This window comes from Falco punctatus, assembly GCF_963210335.1.
Source record: "Falco punctatus genome assembly, chromosome: 16".
Taxonomy (NCBI): Eukaryota; Metazoa; Chordata; class Aves; order Falconiformes; family Falconidae; genus Falco; species Falco punctatus.
Window position 1 is genome coordinate 4,238,570 of NC_137596.1, and position 22,131 is coordinate 4,260,700.

The following is a 22,131-nucleotide window of genomic DNA, read 5'->3' on the forward strand; positions in this document are numbered from 1 at the left end:
AGAACACCCTCAAAGAAAATTTGTCAAAGGCTCCTAAAAGAAGAAAAAAACCCAACCCCCCCCAAGTCCTGGTCAAATTCCTGACCATCACGAGCCCTGCCATTTCAGCTATCAAACGCGCTCGGGACAAGGGATGTAGAACAGCTCTTCCGAGGCATTAGCACCAAAAAGCACGCACATGGAGGCATTTTCCCTACCCTATTTTCATATTTCTTGACAGGAATGGCAGCAGCTGCAGTGAAAGTGGAAAAGAAAGGCCTGGTCTAGAGCTCTTTGATATGTTGGTAAGCTCTCCTAAATGCTCATTTGCATTTGGATCGAGGATATGGGTCGCTTCGAAGCCTGTCGAGAAACATATTTTGGTTTTGTGCAAAAATGTCAGTGAAAGAAAAAACGTTTCCTTTGATATTTCCCTTTAAAAGGTTTCAGGCTTCCTTTGAAAAGAATATGCCAGAACCTTGCAAGAGGAGAAATATCCAGTTTGGACATTGCTAACAGAAAACTTTTATTTGAAAATAATATTATTTTTTCCCCCCTAGGATCCCTCTCATCTCGTCTTCCCCCTCCCTCTGCTTGAACGACAAATTGTTTCCATCTCCAGATTAGCACGTACCGAGTCCAGATTAATTCCTTCATTCCTGCCAGGTGCAGCTCCGGTTTGGCTGCAGAAGCCAGTGGATCGAGAGGAAGATCCCACATTTCACTGGAGATGTTTCACCGCCCTAGTCCGGCGCCAAGCACTTACCGACACCAAGGGTCCCTGTTGCTTTGCTGAGCCACCTCCCTCTTTTCTAGTCTGGTGAAGAGGCAGATAACTATAAATTGATGATGGCACGTCCTAGGAGAGGGTCAAGATCCCTGCTTTGACGGTGCAACGAACTTCTGAGTGAGGGTCAACGCGGGGCTGGCTGGGATGCTTATTTTATGTCATCTGGTAGGGAGATGCTAATTCACAACAGTCTAAATTCAGCTAAAACAAATTGCTCACGTCAGGAGGTTGGATGGGGAATACCTGGTCCAGCTCTCCCCCCCAACCCCGGCCAAAGATCTGAATATTCAGATGATTTTACCTTGCACATTCCAGGCAGATAACCTGACCCGGAGCCTCCTCTGCGCAAGACCTGCCTCCAGCTGGCTGTTTGAGCTTTTAATAATTATTCTTCGCTCTCTATTGCCCTAGAGAGCCCGTGTTCAAGTCCTACCTCTGCTGTTATACTGCCTTCAAGGGCTTAACCCAAAAAGGCAGGTCTGGAGAGGGGTGACACCTCCTCCAGTTCAGAACCGGTTCAGATTTAAGGTCGTGTTGCTTTACTTCTACAGGACTCACTGGGCACTTGGCAGAGTCTGGCCCCATGCACCAACTTCCAGGCTGCTCCTGCATCCCAGAGGAGAGGACAGAGCTAAAGCAGGGGGTGAGACCCAGCTGTGGGCTGCTCCGTGGCCGTGTCACCCCTGCTCCCACCTCTGGGACTGGAGAAGCCCTCCCCTGCAAAGGGCTTTGGGCTCCCAGATGAATGGCACTATTGAGCTGCCTGTTACTAAACATCTCTCTGGCTCCGAATCACTACACAAATGATTTTTTTTGGATGCCTCCAGTCACCAGTAAAAGTTTCCCTTGTTTTCATCTTCCCAGCAGCTCCCAGCCACAGCAGAATGCTCTTCTCCTGCCAGCCGGGCCAGAAAAACAGGAAAGGCCAGAAAAATCACCCAAAAAATAGGTGTCGCGCCACTCACAGCCACCCTCCGCCAGCACCCGCGGGGTTTGCTGCACCCACTGGCTATCCTGCAGGCAAATCGTGGATATTTGGGGAGTGAAAAGCAGAAATCAAGGCAGGGGGAAGGCTGGACTTGTCACCCTGGGTACACCTGAATGCCTTTTTTTTTCCTGAAACATTTTCAGAGATCTGCAAATAGCACAACGCATCACGAGTTCACGCTGGGTTTGCAAATTGTTCCAAAAGGAAACAGTTTTGAGGGAGTAAAAATAGTCCCCTCGCACTTTTTCAGACGACCTGGACACAGGTTTGGCTTCTCTCACGCCTATGATTTTCTGATTCCAAGTACATTGCTGCTTCTAAATTTTCACCTTTTAAATTTAGTTGCAAGAAGGAGAATGGAAGTGGAAAAAAAAATCCCTACAGACTAAAGCAAGTCTTGATTCGATAAGAAACCCTTCAGATTTTTATTTTTTTTTTTTTACTAGCTGAGAAAAATCCACAGAATTATTTGGACTGAGCCACAAGCACTTTCTTAATTAGTAAGCTTTTAGGAGCTGCCCGTAAACCACAGAAACCATTATTCACACAGGTCAGGCTTTGTATACCTGACCCGGGAAACCTCGCAGAAGGCAGAATTTAAGACTTCCTGAAAATTAGGTCAAGCCAAGCTTTTCAGATGGGTCCTCACAGTCACCGGGCACTTGGGGAAAAAAGCTTTAACCTCAGCCTAAAGAGCTGCAGATGCCACGAGGGGGTTTGGTCTGGAACTCACTCATCTGACAACTTGTCGCTTCATGAGATGCCAGTATTAGCTCAAGTTCGTAAGGCATTTTTTTAAGATGTTTTCACGTGAAGTTTGCGAGCGTGGGATGAACAGATGGGCTGGGGACCAAGGTTTGGTCATCCTGGCTACGCGGGATTTGGATGCGGGTGAGGCCATTGCTCGCCCTTTGCATCCAAAGCCTGGGGTGTGGGAATTGGCAGTGGCGGAGGTCGAGAGGGGAAATTTGGGTGGACCCCGTGCCGCAAAGGTGGATGGGCAGCCACCGCCGGGCTGACATCACCCCCACTTACGTGGGCTGAGGATGATTTAAAGCAGGCGTGGGGCTGGGTGGGCCTGGGTGCTAAATTGGTGGGCTGCTGCCTGCCCGAAATTATGCCCCGGGGGTTCGGGGCTGAAACACCACAGCATCCTCTGAAACAACCCCAGAGCAAGCAGTGAGTCAGGGAGGGAAATAAACCAAGGGGCTACTTACTGCAGCCACCGACCTCAGGCTCTTCCCCCCAAAATCTGGAAAATATCCAGTCCTCCGCTAACTTAAAGGTAGCGCCAGTAATCAGGAGTTATTTATTATTATTATTTTTTTTTAAACCGTTACTGCCCTCAGAGTGGGTTTACCCAACCAGAAAAGAAGCTAAAACACGTAGGTGTGAGCAAGCTGGCTTCCCCTGGAGAAATAAGAGAGCGAACGCAGAGCTCATGCCTGTAATTTGAGGGGAGGGTTTTTTTTTTCTGAACATAATAGGTTTGTGGCCTCGGTGGTTAAAACAGGGGAAGGAAAAAAAAAAACCAACAAACCAAAAACCCAAAGCAGGAGAAATTTGCAGTTTGGGTCAAAAGTAACTCTTTGGAGAGTTTTCAGAAAAAAAGCCAAATATAAACAAAACTGCTTTGGGTCAACTTCATAATTTCTCTGATTTAAAACAGTATTCTGTTTCTCTTTGATTCATTCTTTTAATTTGGTAGTTTATTCTTTTCATTTAATAGAACGTTTTATTCTCTAGTTGGGTCAATTTTTGAAAATCCCCTCTACAGAAACAAGGGTCAAAAGGGTTTATTTTGAAAAATGTCAAAGCAAAACATTTCTACATCAAAAAAAAGAGACCCCTTTCTGGCCAAAACGTACTTGTCAAATTAGATTGGTATTTGTGAGTCATTTCTCCACCACATTTTTTAGTGAATTTACTATTTGTCAAAAAAAAAAAAAAAAAAAAAAAAAAAAGGTGAACCTTCCTCTAACGAAAGCACATATACATTGGGTTCACATAAACATATTTCCCGAAGAAAAGGTATTGGAAAGGTCTCCCACTTACTTTGCATTTGTTTCAGCATCTGTCCCTGCACAAACCGGGTGTAAAATAGGGGCGCACAGACAAAATACAGACACAGACACCCCCTGCCTCCCTTCCTAGTTGTATTTCTCCGGCAAGCCCTGGGGAACCAGAAGCCAGCCCCACGGAGCAGAGCCATCAGGGTAACATATTTCAGCAGATATGCTTTTAGGTTTATTTAAACTTCAAAGCTGGGTGCGGTGAATGGGATTGTTCAGGAAAAAAAACCACGGGTAATGCTGGCATCTCTCCGACAGCCCGACCATGAGCAGGATGTTAATACATATTTTTTTCCCCTCCTTTCCTACCCCAAAAGGCCCTTCTACTTTAGAGAGACTTTCTCCTCCCTCAAATGATTTTAAAGACTTCAACAAAACCTTCTGATTGCCTAAGTCAGAAGAAGAAACGGCACGTGCTTACACGTGAACCATCAAGTTCATCACCTTAGTCCCTGCCACTGGGGCGAAAGTGGGTTTTCGAAGTCTCTGCTTCTGATGAAAGAGAAAAATAACTGTGAAACAACCACAAGGGTCTACCCAACACTGAAAACGTAAGCATCTCCAGCCTCTAGATTTAATAAACAGCAAGTTTTCACGCTTGTCAGCTCCAGATAACTTTGGGCAGCTGCGGAGGATGAGATCAGCCCATGCACCCTTGCACAGGAGAGCAGCAGACCCACGCTCCGGTGGGAAAAACGGACCTTTCTGGCCCATCCCCTGTACACCCATCCCAATGAACAGCATTTCTGGGGAGGCTCTGCTAGCATTCACTGCCCAGGAATAGCCCCCCTCTCCAAATCAGCCCAAAGTCACATGGGATGCACATGGCAAAGCCACCAGCTCACCAGGTGATGATTTGTCCCTGGGAATTAAATGCACCAGTCCCAGCAGTCCAGAAAAAACAACACAGGGACAATTTAACATCCAGGGAAGGTATTAAAGGCAAGAGCTGTAATTACAAGCTCTGATAACGCTCCTGGAGTCCCCCGGCGCTGCTGCTTTGCTCCGTGATTCTTCCTTCCAGGCTGAACTACAACCCCCCTGCCCCCCCCCCCGCCCCAGGATGGCTTGAAAAATGTCCATTAAATCATTTTTCCAAGGGAAGATTGTGCTTTCATTTAAACAGGAAAAGCTCACCGAAAGCATCTGATATCCTTGAAAGTGTTTGACTTGTTTTACTGAAAAATGAAAAGACTAAAACCTGAAAATCGAGAAATTCCATTTTGAGGAGAGAATGATCGAGTTTTGGTCACTACTACCTTTTTTCTTTTCCAACAAAAGTTAACATTTTCCCTTTTTTTTCCCCCCAGACACATCACCAAGGAACATTTCTCCTGGGCGGGCAGCACGTGGACCTTAACTTTGCATCCAGGCATCTGCGTAAGACCAGAGACACATGGACTATGATTATCAGCAGCCTGGACAAGGATCTGAAAGCATTGCCTGAGCCTGGCCATGTTTACAAGACCACCGGAGCACATAACAAGGACAGTTTGTCTCCACAGAGATGCAAATTGTTTAAAATAAAAAAAACCAAAACATTTTAGCAGCCGTGCTCTTTGCAGGCAGTAAGGAGAGGGACCACCGCAAGCACGTAGGCTGACACCGATGTCTACCCCCAGAGCAGCAGCTCTTGGAAGCTTTCTCGGGTTTATTCTGCATCGTCTGCCTGCGGATCGGAGAGTAAACAGCACGGTTCCTCGCGAAGGAGGAAGGGCAAGACCTCTGTGTGTACAGAGATGCTGTGGATGCAAACAGATCCCATGCTGCTCTCCAGCTCCCTTGCTTTTGCAACGACTAGCCCACCATATAACATAAACACGCGGCCTTTCTCCAAATCCTTCTTCCTAAACCCTCTGCTGTTACGGGACAGGAGGCTATCTTCACTAAGATTGACTAAACCCCCCACGTTTGCACTGTTAATGGCATTAAAAAAAGCTTTAGATTCAGCTGTTCTGAAAGCAGACTTCCATCTCCCCCACTCCCTGAAGCTCAATCAACGCTTTGGTCTCCCCTGAATAATTCATGTTGTTTCCCAAGGTTGTTGTTTTTCTTCTTCCCGTGAAGGCAGCCTATGAATACACCTGCTTGTTCTTGATTTTCTTAATGAATAATCCTGAATTATCCATGAAATGCTAAATGGCACCATGATCTCATCAGGCATTAACCATGCATGAGACAAGCTTAGCAACCGGGCAAAACACAGCAGCCCAAGCTGGAGACCACTTCAGACAAAGATGGACTTTCTGAGCACTTAGCGAGGCTGGAAACAAAAATATCTTCCCTGGCGATAAGGACATCAGCACCAGGAGAGATGAAAGAGGCTCGGATAGGGCTGGGGCTGTATGTGTAGCGCTTGCGGGTTTCACTCCCACCCTGACAAGCTAGCTCAGACTTGGTTACATCCTATTTCGCTTTTTTTTTTTTTTTTTTTGTCCCGTCTCCCCCATTTCTGGGCTGTCTGCTGCAGTAGAAGCATCTGCGGGATGGGCCTACCGCTTCCAGTCAATGCTTTTTCAAGGGCGTCACGAGCAGAAACAGCCTCAACTTGGGGAAATTTTCTACTTCATTTAGACTCAACTATCAGAAAATTTTCATTGCTGGCTTGGGTATTGAGAAAAAAAAAGCAAATAAACACTTAAACACCCTTCTCCCTTTCCCTTCCCTATTCCTAGTCTCAATTTCCCACGTTTTCACTGTGGGTTACACTCTGTCCCAACTCCTTCGGGCAAGAAGGCTGCAGCTTGTTTTTAAACCTGTCCTTGCTGGGGTGTTAGGGGTGATTTAAATCTGGCTGCGAGCAGCTGGGACCGGCACCCAACCAACACCCCAGATGCTCATGCGTGGATGCAGCACACCCTGCAATTTATTCCCGATATAGGCAGGACAGAAATCTCTAACCTACTCGGGTCTTTTCCTTCTCACTGAACTCCCGACCCAAAGGAAAAACAGCACAAGAGAAATCAGGGGAGGAGCGGGGTGGCAGCGCTTGGCGTTTTTGTACGAGCAAAGGGGCAGCCGTGCCAGGGAGGAGGGCTGGAGCAGGGACCTGCAGGCACAGGACCATCGTATTTCACCAGTAAAGAACCCATCAAGCTCCTTGATCCACCTGGCAGCCCTGAAGAGCTGGGTGTTTGCAGATGAGGAAACTGAGACACATGGTCTAAATGAAACGGCAGGAGCCCTGGAGGCTCCCGGTCCCTGCTGACTCCGTTCAGAGCAAGGTGCAAGTAAGATGCTCTTTGAATTGCTCTTTGCACTGGTACATAGCAGCAAAGCAACAGCACTGGGGAAACCGAGCCACCGAAGGAGCTGGGAGACTCGCTCAAACCCAGAAGCAAACCCTGCGGCAAGGTCGGGTACTTTAGTTGCAATAACCCGAGACGAGACGTCGTTTAATCACAAAACCATTTCTCCCCTCTGCCCAAGGAGCCTGGTGTGCTTCATTCCCATTCTGATCAAAGCCAGCGTGAGCTGTAAAATAAGGATGGTTTACAGTTATCTAATCATCAGCTTTGCAGTCCCTAGACACACTGGAGCCAAAGGTTTGAGTCCCACCAGGATTCACAAGGTTGTTTTGCTTTAGGAGGTTCCCTTCTGGTGAGAGCTTTAACCTCCAGCTCTGTGCTGGGGAGATGTGTCCTGCGCAGGAACAGGCAGGTAGGGAACTGCAGCCCGGCCCCAAATCGTCTCTTTTTCTGTACTGTTTTGAGGTCCATGAGCTCCATCGTCTGCTCCACAGACATCCTTACACTCCAGGGCCAAATTCTGCAAAGCACTTCAGCGCGTTTCCATGGGAAGAGGCTGCTAATTCCATATTTAAACGGATCCCGATCCTGAGCTCCCATACCCTGTGCGCCGACCCAGCGGCTTGCACGGCACTCCTTGATCCGGAGGGAACGGAGTGATTAATGAATGCTAAGCAAAACACTTCTGCAAGCTGTCGTGAGAAAGCGATCGTGTGAAGGAGAAGAGCTTAGCTAGTAACTTACAAAGCTCAGCCTCACTCCAGTTAACCCTGCTCCACCAGTACACCCTTGAACACAACCTGCTCTTTCTAAGCCGGGCATTAAAAGTCCAGTTGGCAGCTAGGCTAGCAAAGCCCAAGCCAAACGCAAGAAAGCTGGAGCAGCTCTTCCAACTTTAAGCATGGCCCTAAAGACACAACCACGCACACGGGTGCAACCCCCCCCCACTCACAAACCAGTTACCCTCCCTTCGTGTTCTCTTGCTGTCTGGGCTCACCGAGATTCTTCGAGACAGACCCTGGCAGTGTTCTCGCACTTTGGCACACAGCATCTCTGCTCAGAGCTGGTGCCACATGAGCCAGCCCCTTCCCTGGCAGCCTTTGGAGGAGCAGCCGCTCTTTGCACAGACCTAGTCACCTCCTAACACCGAAACAGGATTTCCAGGCTCAGGGTGGAATGAGAAAGCAGCTGTAAAACCCCCTTTCTCTTATTTTCTCCATCTTCAGCGCAGGGAGAAGGATTTTGTTGTATTTGCACAGCAGATACAATCCTGTGCAGGGGGCTTTGATCTCTTTGAAGCCTCCAGCTGATACTTTAGAGCCTCACTAAACTCTCATTGATCAGGTATACAATCAGAAAGGGGGACACACCACCCCCACCCCCCCATCATCAGGATCTTTTTACAGAAAATATTTATTTTGCCATCTCCTTGCTTTTCTGGATGGCTCTGAAGAGCCTGAGCGAGATCAGAGTCTAATGCCCTGTCTACTTAGCAAAACTGTTATGCTTGCTATTTAGGGATGCCATTCCATACTCAGGCTTTTCCGCTGGAGCCAAATATTTATCGTGTCTGGAGTAACTAGCTTGTAAAATGCGGAGGTGGGAAGTTTGTTTTTCTTGTTGAATAGGCTTTGGAGCATTTCAGGCTTTGCCTTTTGCCTGCTTTGTGCGCAGAAGTCTAAAAGTCCACAAGAGGTAAGCGGTGGTGGTGGTTACAGCAGGATCTAAAAACATCCCCAGTTTAGCTGACACTGAAGCAGTGAATGTACAGACCCAACACATCTCAGACTACAGCAGCAAAACTTAGCCCAGCTGCAAGCACAGGAATTCATGGAAATAAACTCCACCTCAATATAACACCAGGAATATCCTCAAAGGCCAGCCCAAAAGATAGTTTCGGCCAAAAATTGTGTTTTCTTTTCTGGTTTTTTTTGGGACACCCCCCCCCCCCCCAAAAAAAAAAAAAAAAAAAAAAAAAGAAAAAAAGAATCACAGCTGATTTTGTTTTCCATTGAACACAGAAATATTCTGCAAAAACATCTCACATTTTCCAGACAATTCAGAGCAACACTTGGTGCTAAAACGTTCTCGACCCATTTCACCATCAACTATTGAGGGAGCCAACTCCTTATTGCTGGATCCTGTTCATCCCTGGCAAGGAGCCGATGAATTCAGGGAGGAATCGGGTTCATTTTGTCCAGTTCTAAGACAGAGACGTCAGAAGGCACAGGCACGGCCACATTACAGCCCAATTCTCAGCTCACAGAATCATTTTATTGATTTCAAAGTGTCCTCTGAGCTGGCAGAGAAATCAGAGCCTGACCCGTGCTCATACACGCTTGTGTGTGACACGTTGGGCTGATGTAGCTCAGCACGTTTCTGAAGGAATGTTTTCTTAAGTACCACGTATATTTAAAACACTGGAGATGCAGTCATCCACTACTGAAGGAGAGAGAAGCGGGGATGATGTTAATTCTCAAAAGTAAATTGAGGGAAAAAAAAATAAAATAATAGCTGGAGAGTCAGTGAAGCAAGAAGCGAGAGGCAGGTCAGCCCAGATGGTAAGGGAAGCTGGAAGAGGGCAGCGAGGGCTGGCCGGGAACGCAGCTGGGACTTGGAGGATTACAAGGAACTGGGAGAGGAACAGAGGGAGTTCAAGGGGTCCAGGTCAGGGGGACATGTTAAGTGGATTTAAGGGAAGAGAATTGATGTAAGTCCCATGCTTCGGGCTTAGAAGAAGGTCTGATTCATCCCGATGCCGTGTCATTTTTCCAGGTCAGCCTAAGGTCTGTGAAAGCAGGCTGACCAGCAATCCTGCCGTGCCTTTGTGCCCTTCGGTGCAGGGACACCGCGTACAACCCAGAGGCAGGAGAGGTCTGACCTGCACTGGACCATCTCCAAAGCCAGCTCCATCAAAGCAAACAGAGCCTTGGAGACACAACCGAAAGGCTGCACAGCTAGGGAGCTGCAACCCACTGCATTTATGGACTGGATATTCCCGGGAAGGACTGGAGCTGATTGTTACAGCCTTGAAAACCAGTTTGCATGAGCAAGCTGTGCCAGGAAGACAGGGAAAATGGAAACTAACCCACCTAAGAAAGCAAACTGCAGAGCTCTGCAGCCGCTGGGCAGCCAGGAAGACGTACGGGTGGTAAAATAGTAGTGGGACAGGCCACGGTAATGGCTTTCCAATGGCTCGGGATTTTGGTGTAGGTTGTCCTGAGATTTTCCCAGCCAAACCCCTTGGCTTAATATACTTTGGATATTTGTGCCCAGCTGTTATTGTTATTTTACCATGGTTTTTATCACCACCTAATAGAGTGGGATTCCTTTTTGGCGTCCTTTGCTCCTGCCTGCTCGCCTGAGTCCCAAAGCAACGCACGGTCCCTGGCTGGCTTTCCATACTCGCTGCTTACTAAACGCAGGGACAACCAAGAGGTACCTGCGCCCAGACTCGCAGCCCGATTCTACAAGGACACACGCAGCTCTGGGCATGCAAGACACCCCTGTGGTTTTGGTAGGCAGGGGTTAAGCAGCAGCAGCAAAGCCAAAGTGCTAAGGTCTTTATCTGAACGCTCACGAAGCCGCAGCCCTCACAAGGAATTAAAGCAGCGTGGAAAAAGCCAGTTGTGTGCGATGCCCACCCACAGAGAGGGGACTGCAAGGTTGGGACCCGGCGCTGCATCGCAGCATGCTGCAATGGCTCGAGGTAGGGAGAGGAGCCCCCCTCCTTCGGGTGCTGCAGGGGGAATAGCGGGGCAGAGGCTGCGTTCCACTCAGCGGGAGGATAGCAGGGCTGAAGCAGCCTCTTCCTCCTCCCAAATTACTACTGCAAGCAAGTCTTAGACGACGTTGCAGCAACCTCGGCCAGTTCTCCTTCTTACCCCGCACCAACCCTCCTCGCTATAAAATAGCGGCGCGTTCCTACCGCGTCCCTCCTCCAAAGGTTGCTCAGGTGCCCCAGCCCTGACATAAGCTTCACGCAGACAAACGCAAACAGATCCCAGGGCAGGATCAGGCCTTCAGGGAAGGCATCCTTCGCCCCTCCAACGGCTTGCAAATACTGGCTTGCAAGAGGTCTTAAAAAAAATAAAGCTGAATTCCAGTATATTCCATTACACCATATAGTCTCAGATTAAGGTTCCCAAGCATGCCTTTAATTTAAGCTTAATAAAGCTGTTATTGTCCAGTCATTAATGACTGCTTATTAAAAGCATATTTATTGCATGTGGTGCTGAGAGATCTCACAGAGAGAGCCCGAGGCAACAATCCCTACCTCCACCCCGTAGCATTTAATGAGAGATACATGTGCACGGGACCGTTAATTCACAGCGAGTATGTTTCTAATAAGCACTTGTGCCTCAGCTGAGGTAGCGTGCACGCATACCTGCGTGTGCACCGACACAAGAGGTAAATGAAACGCAGATTTAGAAACTATGCTCCGACAGCGTTAGCGACTGCTTTGGGACTGGATGAAAACCCGTTACAGCGTCACACCTAGCAAAAGTCAGGTTTTGCCCTATATTAATAACAGTTTCAGAGATATTTAGTATGGGTGGTGGGCAGGGTCCAGAGCCCACCGCATCCTCCCTGTTGCCCAGCGTTGGCCCCTAATTAGACACCGGGGCTGCAGGCCTGAAAACGAATTTTATTCTAAGATGTTGACAGACTCGCCCAGATCAGAGATAGAACAGTACCAGGGAAAAAGCCCTGTGCGCCTTTTGCTTCACACAGTCCAAAGATAAGAAATAATCCAGTATTAATGTAAGGCAAGCTGGCATTGCTGATTTTTATGAACAGGACCTGCAGAAAGCAAAAGCCTCGTGCATCCCAGAAATGACATTTTCAATTCCATGCCTATAAACCCCGAGACCGCTGTTTTTGGTGCTATAATTCCAGTTACTGAAACATCAAGATTCTTAGCCACACCACAGATAAGCAAAATACACAAGGAAGAGGAGGGAGGGGGGGTTACAGGCAATCTGCTGGGAATGGCATCTTACCCCAGCACCCACCCCTCTGCTCTGTGTGCCTGGAACATCCAAACCCTGTGTCCTGAGCACCCCCCCCCGAGGGCAGTCAGTCCGTAAGGGAACAGCTCGGGATAGGGATTTACAGCGAAATCGATGGGCACTCTGTGCCTGCCGAACGCCTCGGACCTGCCAGGCATTATTTTACCATATTATTATACCAGCTTATGTTGTGAGGGGGACGCTTGTCCCTCTTTGGGACTGTTTACCCTGTCAAACAGTGGTGCCTCGGATGCACAAACCACCGGCGCCCACCTGCATCACTTCACCCACCTCCCCAGAGCCACCCAACCCACTCGCCCAGGTTTATTTGCTCAGCTCAATGAGCCTTACTGTCTGTCAGGGTGGTTTTTTGGTTTTTTTTTTTTTTTTTTTAGGTTTGATTTTTGGAGCATTCAAAAATGCTCCCCCACCCCCTTTTCCCTTTCTGTTTTCCCTTGCAGCAGCTTAGCCAGAGGTTGGGGGTAGGAAACTGCCAGAAAAGCTCCTAACAACCCTCTTTGGAGACAGGGTTTATACACTCAGCTGTCCCTTGTAAACTAAGCCCTGTGTGAGATTTTTTCCCAAACCTTTCAATCCCCCCTCCTTGCCCTCACCCCTCCTGCTTTGCTCACGCTGCAAGTATGCAGAAAAAAATACTTTGGTACAAGAATGTCCTTTTGTGCTACAGCAGAGAGGGGGCAAAAGGAAAAATAAAACAACTCGGGCTGCAAAGAGGCAGGGGGGGAGCATCAATACGGCTTTGGCTGTCCTTCCCTGGGGGGCTTTGCCAGACAGGGAAAGGTCCCTTATCCAGATCCAGGTCCCCCAGACTGCATCATGGCCAAAACCTTCTTCACCACGGCAGCACCGTCACCACCATGATCCGTAAGTGGAAGTGACAGCACAGGGGTTTCTGCTGGGATCGTTTTCCCGCAGCCTGCGCATGGGGGGGTTCAAATCACACCTGAGCGGACAAGGTCGAGGTCTACAAAAGGAGCAGTCCTTGGTAGGCACTAGCCAGCCAGAGACGGAGCAGGAAAGGGGAGTTTCATGCAGGGTGGGGAGATATTGCTTCTCCATGGAAGCTTCATTGGTGCTAACAGGGTGGGATCCCACTTGTTTTAGCTGGGGAGGGGAGCAGTCCTGCTCGCATCCCCCTCTGGGGATCTTGGTGTGCATGGGGAGAGGAGAAGACAGCCACCATCCCCACAGGATCCAGTGTGGCTCAAACAGTTTGGAAAAGGGGAAACACTAAGCATTTTCCGGCTTGGCGCATGATTTTTTTTTTTTTTTTTTTAAAAACACAACAAAAAAACCCCAAAACCAAAACAAAAAAAACCCACCAGAATTTGCTCTGTTGTGGCCAGAGCGGATGTGTCAGCACAGCAAGTCTTCAGGGTAAAGGATTTCTGGCTCCGGTTGGGACAGACTCACGGCACAGAGAAGAGGGTCCCTGCTGACCAGATGTGCGTTCTCCACGTGCCCGGGAGAAGCAGCTCCTGCTGATTTGGCCAAGCCAGGGAGCTGCTGTCACCTCCCCGCCTCACCAGCCCCAGGGGGGATGAAGCACAGGGGATGGCAGCAGGTGCCCTGCAGCGGCTGTGCCAGGGAGTTGGCAGCACCCAGCATCACTCAGAGCATCCTTCACACAAGCCCAGGTCCCCGTGCCCCACCATGAGCTCAGGAAAAGCTCAGGGCCAGGTGATGCCGTCCCCGGAGCCATCACATCATGCGAAGGCATCGCCCCTATCAAAGCAGGTGTGAGCCTCCACGCTGGGGTCTCGCTGTCCTCCCGGCTGTTCGCTGACATCTGGGTGATAGATGAGCACCACGACTCCAGCTACGCTGCCTCTCCAGCACAGCCTGGGCCTCGAGCCCGAGAGTTTCGCTCCCTGAGTTAATGGAAATATTATACACATGGAGCTGGCCCCTTCCCAAAGGCACTCCTGCCTTGCAGAGGGAGCCGCTCCTCGTGGCGCTCTGCTCCGCAGATGGATGCACTGGAGGGGATGGAGGGAAGAAGGAGCCAAGAGGCATTTGACAGGCAGCAGGACACAGCAAAGAGCACTCCACTCATCTGTCATCCTCGTGGTGGCAGGAAAACAACTGGCCCTCTCCCGCAGCCCAGAAAAGCTCTTTCCAAGGTGCTTGGGCAAGATGGAGCCCAGGGCTCACCCATCACTTCAGGCACGAGGTGCAAAAGCAGCGGGACTCATCCCTCCCCAGGTTGTCCTGCGCTAAGGTGCCAACCAAGAGAAGTAAAACCCCTGAAGACCCCACGAGTTCAAGCTTTGCTTGGTACGACGAGCCAAAATTCAGAAGAGGTCAGAAAGCCATTTCTGCCATCAGAGCATCCCTGATAGCTGTGATGCCTGCGGCTTTTTTAAACCACGTGCAATGCCCTGGCCTTCCAGCCCAGCCATGGAGTCCAAACCCAAGGAGGGTCTTGTTTTTATTAAAATGTTTTACATCTTTTACAACCTCTTTGCCAGCTGGACAGCCGTGCTCTCAGGGTAATTATATGCATCATTCTAAACATCATCTGAAATGAAAGGACTTCATTTAATTAGGTTATTTAAATGACACGTTTGGTGGAAAAAGCCAAGCAGACTTAACAGGATATTTAATGCGCGCGTTAGTTTGCATGCGTACAGAACATTATCTGAAAGCCTTGGAAATTAACGGCAAGACTTCTGTTGACTTCAGGGGCTGTGGACCAGATGTTGGCAAGGAAACGTTCAGAGATGATACAGGGAGCTGCCACCTGGACAGCGCGGGCACCGCTGCTGCGCAGGAGGTTACCGAAGGGGAATTGTCACTTTGGTCAGAAGTCTGTGGTTTCTCTCCCCTACAAAAATAGCACTGCAGCAAGTTTCATCAAATTGTTTTTTTCCTCCTCTTTTCCTCTGTGTGGAAAAGAAATCGGAAAGAGGCTTTAAAAAGGGAAAATTCCTTCCCTTCAGCAAAACCAAATGTGAAAGCAAGTCTGTTGTTGAAAAATAAGAAAATGTTGTACCAAAACAAAGAGGTGTAGTTCCGAATCTTTTCACTCCTTACTCCCACATCTGAAAAGCCTAAGTGCAGATTTTAAGCCTATTTTAGAAGCATGACAGGAAATACTTCCAACTTCATTGCTCTCTAAAAAAAAACGCTCTGCAGGTGCGAAAGGCAGCGGATGCACAGGGCATCCGCAGATGGGAAGATACAATCCGAGGCATCACACCAAGTACAGCATTATTAAAAAAACCCAACAACCGCCACCCACTTTGCACAGACAAGCTGCATTTGACCTTTTCAGATGGTATTACACCCATCCTGCTGGAATACGGCTAGCCGAAACAGCTTCTCTTTCTGCGTATGCAAACGTAATCAGTTGAGAGCCAATTCCTATATGCCATATTGAATATTTTCCCACTGAAACACGGAGCAGCAACTGCAACAGAGAGACAAAGGGAAGAGAAAATACAGAGAACTATCCTTGAGAGACAGATAGGAAAGACATCTGTAATGCCTAAATGGGAAATCATTGGAAAATTTTCAGATTTCACTAACTGCGTAAACTGTTTTGAAACATCCTTTTACTTTTTCCTAGCGGATGCTGCTTCTAACAATTCCCAGTTTCTCATCGAGAATGATGAGGAACTAACCTTTCATCTTTTTCCTAGATGCAACCCAAAGTTACTACCATCCGTAATGCAGCACCTAAAGGTCCTAGTGCTGGACCAAGACCCTTCCTGCCGGGCAGCAGAAGGCACCAAGCATCCCTCCGCGATGCCCCTCTGCCCAGGGCAGCGAGCTGTACCCGCTGAGCAGCTCCTTTGCTTTTCCCTTGGCCCTTTCCAGCCCTTGGCCCCTTCCAGCTCAGGAGGGCAGCCAAAAATGTCAGCAAGTGAGTCACCAGCAATGGAAAGACTTGTGCCGCTAAGCCCAGCTCCTGGCCCTGGCTCTTGCAAGTGACACAACCATTTTGGCACTTGGCCCTTGCTCTCTCTTTAATCTGTAGATCTACAGCCCCCGTCACTTTGCTCCAGAGGTCTCTCATCGTGTCGCACACACACACACACACACACACACACACTCCTGGGTCCCCTTCTCTCCCCACCGCTGCAGGACAAATCAGTCTATGGGGCTGAAGGAAGAAAAACAGAGGTGCCTTTTGAAGCTGCAGGAGCTGGTCTTAAATCTTGACACTTCTTGCGACGTGAAAAGCTTTGGAGGGGGGGGAAGAACCAAGCTAAGGAAAGCAGTAAAAGCCTCAAGCTTGTCAGGAAGGTAGCAGGGAGCGTAATGCCCTGGTAATTTCCTGGCCATGGGCAGCCCACAGCTGTGGGACCGCCCTTAAAATAGGTAGGAAAGGCGGGATGCAGCCGAGAGCAAACGGAATGGGAAATATTACACACTCGTCATTAGTAGACTCATCATTAGTAGGTGATCTGTGCAGGCAGGGAGGGGAAAGGGCACGGGCACGACAGCAGTGCTGGGGCTGAGACCCAGGGGGTGCAGAGGCCCCCTAGACCGGGGTGGGCTCTGGCACCTGCCGGCTGCCCTGGGGTTTGGACTGGAAGCGCAGCTTGGTGCCAACGGCCACGCCATGGAGACTCCCGGTGTGCCACATGCTCCCTGTATGAAGACATTTAGGCTCAGATGCTTTCCAGTGCATCTTTTATAAAATTATATTATATTTCTATTTAAATTATGATTTTATTTCATAATTTAAATATTTTTTAAAATTTAATTTTAATTTTTTTAAAAAAATAAAACCTTATAAATAAATAAATATTTATTTATGATAAAACTTATAAAAAAATAAAACTTATAAATAAAAGATCGTAAAATGTTCATTGTCTTCCAGCACACAGACCCGATGCGAAGCACCACCCCACCTCACACTATCTGCGCCCCGGCAGTTTATAACCCCCCTCCCTACCGAGACAATTCTTCCCTAACTCCACTTTGCCGGCTTTGGCTGCAGCACTGGCTCTCCCCAGTCCATCTGTGAAAGCTTCAGTATGAGCCATAAGGGCCGCGCATTTACACGCGGCAGAAGTTTAAGCAAGGAGAAAGTGTTTCCAGCAGATGCGGGAGAGTTTAACGTCCCATTTCCAACCCCAGCAGAATCCTGGGGAAACCTGTCCATGGCTTGGACCCTGCCCTGCAGGCGCTTTGGGAGGTCTGTGGGAGGAAAACAGCCCTGGAAAAAAATAAAAAGTCTGAGAAATTTACTGAGTTTGGCTTGGTATGTGGTTGTGCATCAGAGCTGGGTAAATGAAGATCTCAGGAAAAGGTTGGTTTGGCTCAAGCCAAAACAAACTTTTATCCAAAAATGAATAAAGAAACCAAAACCCAGATCCACGAATAGCCTCAGTCCCTGCTGTTTCCAAAACTCCACTTCTTTTGGTGAATTAACTTTTTGGACCTCCTACAATGAAACAGCCACTGCCGAATAGGAACAGAGGAACCAAGAGCACGTTCAAATAAACACTCCCCTCATGTATATTTGAATCTTTCATCATGTACTAAGTCTCTGTGTGGGACTTTTATTTGTATTTGTAAACTGAGATAGAGGTACTCTGAGAGTTTACTTCTTTTCTCTAACATCACACATTCAAGCAAGCAGGGAGCACAGACCCCATATGGACCTGTTTACCTTTTCCCCATATTTCTTACTTCAATATCCTCCTGCCCAAAACCACCACCAACAAAGCAAACGAAGGAAATTGAACACAAACAACCTTGTGAGCATGATGCCGGTCTGCCAAAAGTTCAAGGATTCCATCTCCAAACCCAGCCATAAGACTCCAGAAATGACTGCGGGATTGGCAGCAGCGAGGGATTAATCACATTTAATGATACTTTACTTTCCCCCCTCAAATTAATTTCAGTCTTCATGAACCATTTGATTTCAAAATAGGTGAAGAAAACCGGCAGTGAGGTACGCCACAAAAATGGGAACCGTCAGGCTCAGTGTAAGCCCGCGGCTGTCGAGTGTTAGATCCCCGTTTCCTACAAACACGCCGGCAGCCTGATGGGATGTGGCTTTGAGGGAGAAGAAGTCCCAAGGAATCACCAAAGAGAAAAAAGGCAAAGCGTGTCCATCTCTCTTTGCATCCTAAAATGCAAACTCAAAAAAGACAGTCTGGAAGCGCATCCATATCTCCTAATTTTTCAGTCCAGCATCCCCTGAAAATGCAGACATTACCAAAAGCATCCCAAGAATTTTATCTGGTTACAATTTTATCTGTCAGCAGTGAAACGGGGCACTATTTTTTTATTTTTTTTTTTGCCCTGACAAACACTTACTGCAGACAGAGGACAACTGGCCCAAGCTGCAGTATACATGCAGACCTATTCCAAGCGCTTCTCACCGGGAGAAGTGATTTCCACCCTTCCCGCCTCACCCAGGCTCCTACCAGATGGTTTTTAAGGAAACCCGTGGGGCGCAGGCAATGCACAGCCTCCCCGAGCAAAGGCGATGCCGAAGCTCCTCCTGCGACCGACTCCTTTTCTGTCAAATAATGGAACAAGCAAAAAGAACACAGGGAAAAATAATAACCGCATTCCTTCAAAAAACTCCTCAAAGGGTTTCCTTGTGAATTATATGCACAGAAAAATCATTTGTGTGGGCTCTTATTTTATCAAAACCATCCCACTTCCTATGTCAATAAAGGGCCATTACCGGTTACATGGTATTTCTGGCTTGTAACTTGACGTCTTGCCCATATTTCTTTGCACTGGAATCAAAAATGTCTTGTCTGTGAAGCGCAGGTCAAATAATCTGGGTTTTACAGTTGTTGGCAGCCCAGAGATCGTGGGGTGGGTGCGTGGGTGGGTTTTTTTTTCCCTTTCTCTTCACAATTGCTCGCTTTCTTAAACCAGTCAACATCTCTGCCTCCGGTTCTCTCTCCCCTCCAGTAAAGCGAACGAACCCCGTAACGAACCCCCTGATATTTCACACCACGCATCCAGGACAAGTCTCCATGGAGCGCAGCGGGAGCCACGGGTGTGGAAACCCAGCCCTAAGCACTCGCAGGTATTTTGGGGGGCCACCAACAAGGAATATAACCAGGGACTTACCAGGTTCCTTGAGTGCTTAGCAAAGACCATGAATCCGTCTGAAGCCAGGGTCCCATCCCATCTCAAGAGACCGCTTCCTTCCTCTCGGATACACAAATCCAGAGCCATTTCCCCCAAACCGATGGGGTTATGCTAGTATAGGACCATAGGAGAAGGGAAAGAGAAACCCTGCTGCGGGATTAATTTTCTGACTGCTTCAGCTCTGCAATAATTTCAGGTCCTAGCTGGCAGTTCTGCACTAGCAGTTTCACTGCCTTGCAGCAACAAACGGGTCTCTAGGTTTTATTAATTGCACTGTAACTACCTCCACATTGATCCTGCTCTTTCTAGTGATTTCTTGGTCTCTGGGAGCTGCTGATGCTGTGTCTCTCCTCTCAGGCTATTTGATATCTTGATGTATCTGATTCTCCTCAGCGCCTTTCTGTGCTTTTCCCGCTGATTACGCTCCCTCCCGTCGCATTTGCAATTCTTTACCTCTGTGCATCAGCAGTGCAGAGGCTTCCTCTGACTTTCAACCAAAGCCAAAATTGTCCTTGTCCAGCTGGGTCCGCCATTAGTTTTTATTTTAATTTCAAGTCCGTCTCGCTCTGGCGGATGGGGATGAGGCAGATGCTTTGCTGTAGGGCTGCAGCCAGGCTCCACGCTCCCCTCCTTAGCTTAGCAAGCACCATAAGCAAGACCAGATTATAAATTGCTCCAAGTTGTTTTGAATCTGGAGGTGGAGGGGAAAACGTGCAGAGTACCTAGGATCCCAGCTTTCTGCCTCAGTTTACAGTTTAAGAGAGAAATAAGGGCCCTTGTGTTTATTTCACAGCTCTCCAGGGATTCTTCCTGCGCTACATTAAGTGAAAACAGATGAGCCGAATACACTAATATTCTTTGGGACACTGTCTCCAAACATTTTGGAAGTCAACATTCTTGAAGGAGCAGCTGATTCCCTGAAAGGTGAGGTTATTCCTAATGAATCTCTCCAGGGGAGCAAGAAAAGGGAGGTGGAATTTTTGCACGCGCAACTGAGCATCCTGGAGATGGCTTTTGGCTGGGCTGTGCTAATAAATAAGGACTAATTTTTGAGAGCATAACTCATGCTGGTGGGAGATAAGAAAGGAATGCAAGTTCCCTCCGAGACCAGCCTAGAAGAGAGTTAGGCTCTGAGATCAGAGCAGAAACCATCGAGTCAACAGCAGAGGCCAGTCATCAATAATAAATCCAGGCTCGGCAGAGCAGGCCCCGAATCCACGAGGATGGAGCGAGGCACCATCCCACCCGGCAGGCAGCAGGAGAGCGGGAGGCATGCCAAACCCTCGGCCAGGAGCAAGAGTTTGGTGTTTGCAACACAAACTCCACTTCAACATTTATCTCTGTTGCGAACCTTGTTGTTCCAAGGTGAGGCAACAGCCCCTGCGGATGGGAAATGGTGCTAGTCCTTCCAGGAGAGGTTTCAGTGGCACTTGTCTGGGGAATCGTCAGGGAGGAGGGAGTCAGGGCCAAGTGGTTTAAAGCTGGAAGGGGTCCCAAAAAGCCCAGCACTTCGCACGAGAAGCGAGCCTCCTGGTTCCCTCTGCTCTTGCACAACTCCTGCTCTGCCTGCTCCTCATTTACCAAGTGACGGAGGTTCAACCAGCATCTTAAGTGCTCCACTGCCTGAAGACCCTCGTATTTCTTCTGACAAGCTACATCTTCCTTAAATCTCTCCGTTAAGGGATTGATTCAAAGTATTGTCTGCCTTGGGTCCTGGAGATGTCAGGTAATCTTCATCCCACCACCTCCAGGCTTGCCTACATCATGCCGCTGGAGTACAACGCCCATCCTGATCACTCAATTATTGAGAAAACCTGGATAATATGAATTAGCCTTCTTGCTGCGGTTGCCTAAATCCTCCCCTCTAGCTTCCACCACTACTTAACACCGCAGTTCTGGCCTGCGTGGTTAGCTTGTGCCCCCCCCCCCCTCACTTATAACGAGGAAATTCTCAAATACATGACTAAATCACATCCCCGCACATACCATGTGCTCGGTATTCTTTCTGTAATAGAGAAATTAATTGTTAGTAGGGAATCTTGACCCAAACTCCATCATCTGAATAGTCTAAAACTTGGGAAATTCTTAAGTGTCTGTCCTGACCTTTTCAAACCTAAATCCGGGTTTTAACGGAATTTAGGTCTCCTAATCGGAGGTATACACTCAAAAGCCTGCCAAATTCCAAACCCCATCCAATCCACAGGTGTAACAAAAGCCATTCTGCAGGATGTTTTCCATTCCCCGTGCTTTTCCACAGAACCCCTGTTCCCGATCGCTGGGGGCCGTGTGGACATCTCCCTCTCCTCATCTGTTGCGACACTTTTTTGGCAGCCAAGCCTTCGCTGCGGCAAGGAGAAATGGGCTGACAAAACTCCTAGCACAGCCTGGTCTCCTCCTGCCGTTTCGAGACGCTTACTGGTTTCACTCCTGCTGCTCTGTGCCTTGTAATGTCACTGCAGCCTGGTGACATCATGGTCAGGGATTATGAAATACTCTTCCCAGCTGGCCAGGCGGGGCACGACAGCAAAGAAACACAGATTACATGGGTAGAAATAAGTGACAACTACACTGCATGGCAGCAAACCTCCTGTGGGTACCGCTGTGAATCCCAGCAGCTACAGCAGAGCATCCTCACTTAACCGATGCATACATCCAGCCTCCCAGCACGCCACTTTGGTACGGGACCGTGGAAAACAGCTGGATCTTGTCTCTTGTCTCTGCTATCAGGTGTGGTGCGGACTTGTTGCAGCAAAGCAGCGGCTTGGCAACGCTGGACGGGCCAGTGGCTTGTCTTGTTGGATGCTTCTTTCTCACTCCACATGGAAGATGTTTCTCTCAACTGCTTCTAGGATCCTGCCCAACATCTACTAAGGGCTTGTTGACACAGGACACTAAGGAATAGTCATCTGAATCTTGCTGGATTGCATTAGCTTAATGGAATCAAACT

The 22,131-nt window shown here is 48.5% G+C and overlaps 1 protein-coding gene across 3 annotated transcripts in view; it reads right to left on the reverse strand.

Annotated features, from left to right (window-relative positions):
* SNX19 (sorting nexin 19) overlaps window positions 1–22,131 on the reverse strand; it is a 132,035-nt gene that overhangs the window by 37,998 nt on the left and 71,906 nt on the right. The window contains exon 13 of one of the 3 annotated variants that reach the window (XM_080366678.1): window positions 3,694–14,995. The exons of the other annotated variants lie outside the window; for them this stretch is intronic. The gene's annotated coding sequence lies outside the window, so the exon portion shown is untranslated. Of the gene's footprint in view, window positions 1–3,693; window positions 14,996–22,131 lie in introns of those variants that run through there. 3 annotated transcript variants of the gene reach the window in all.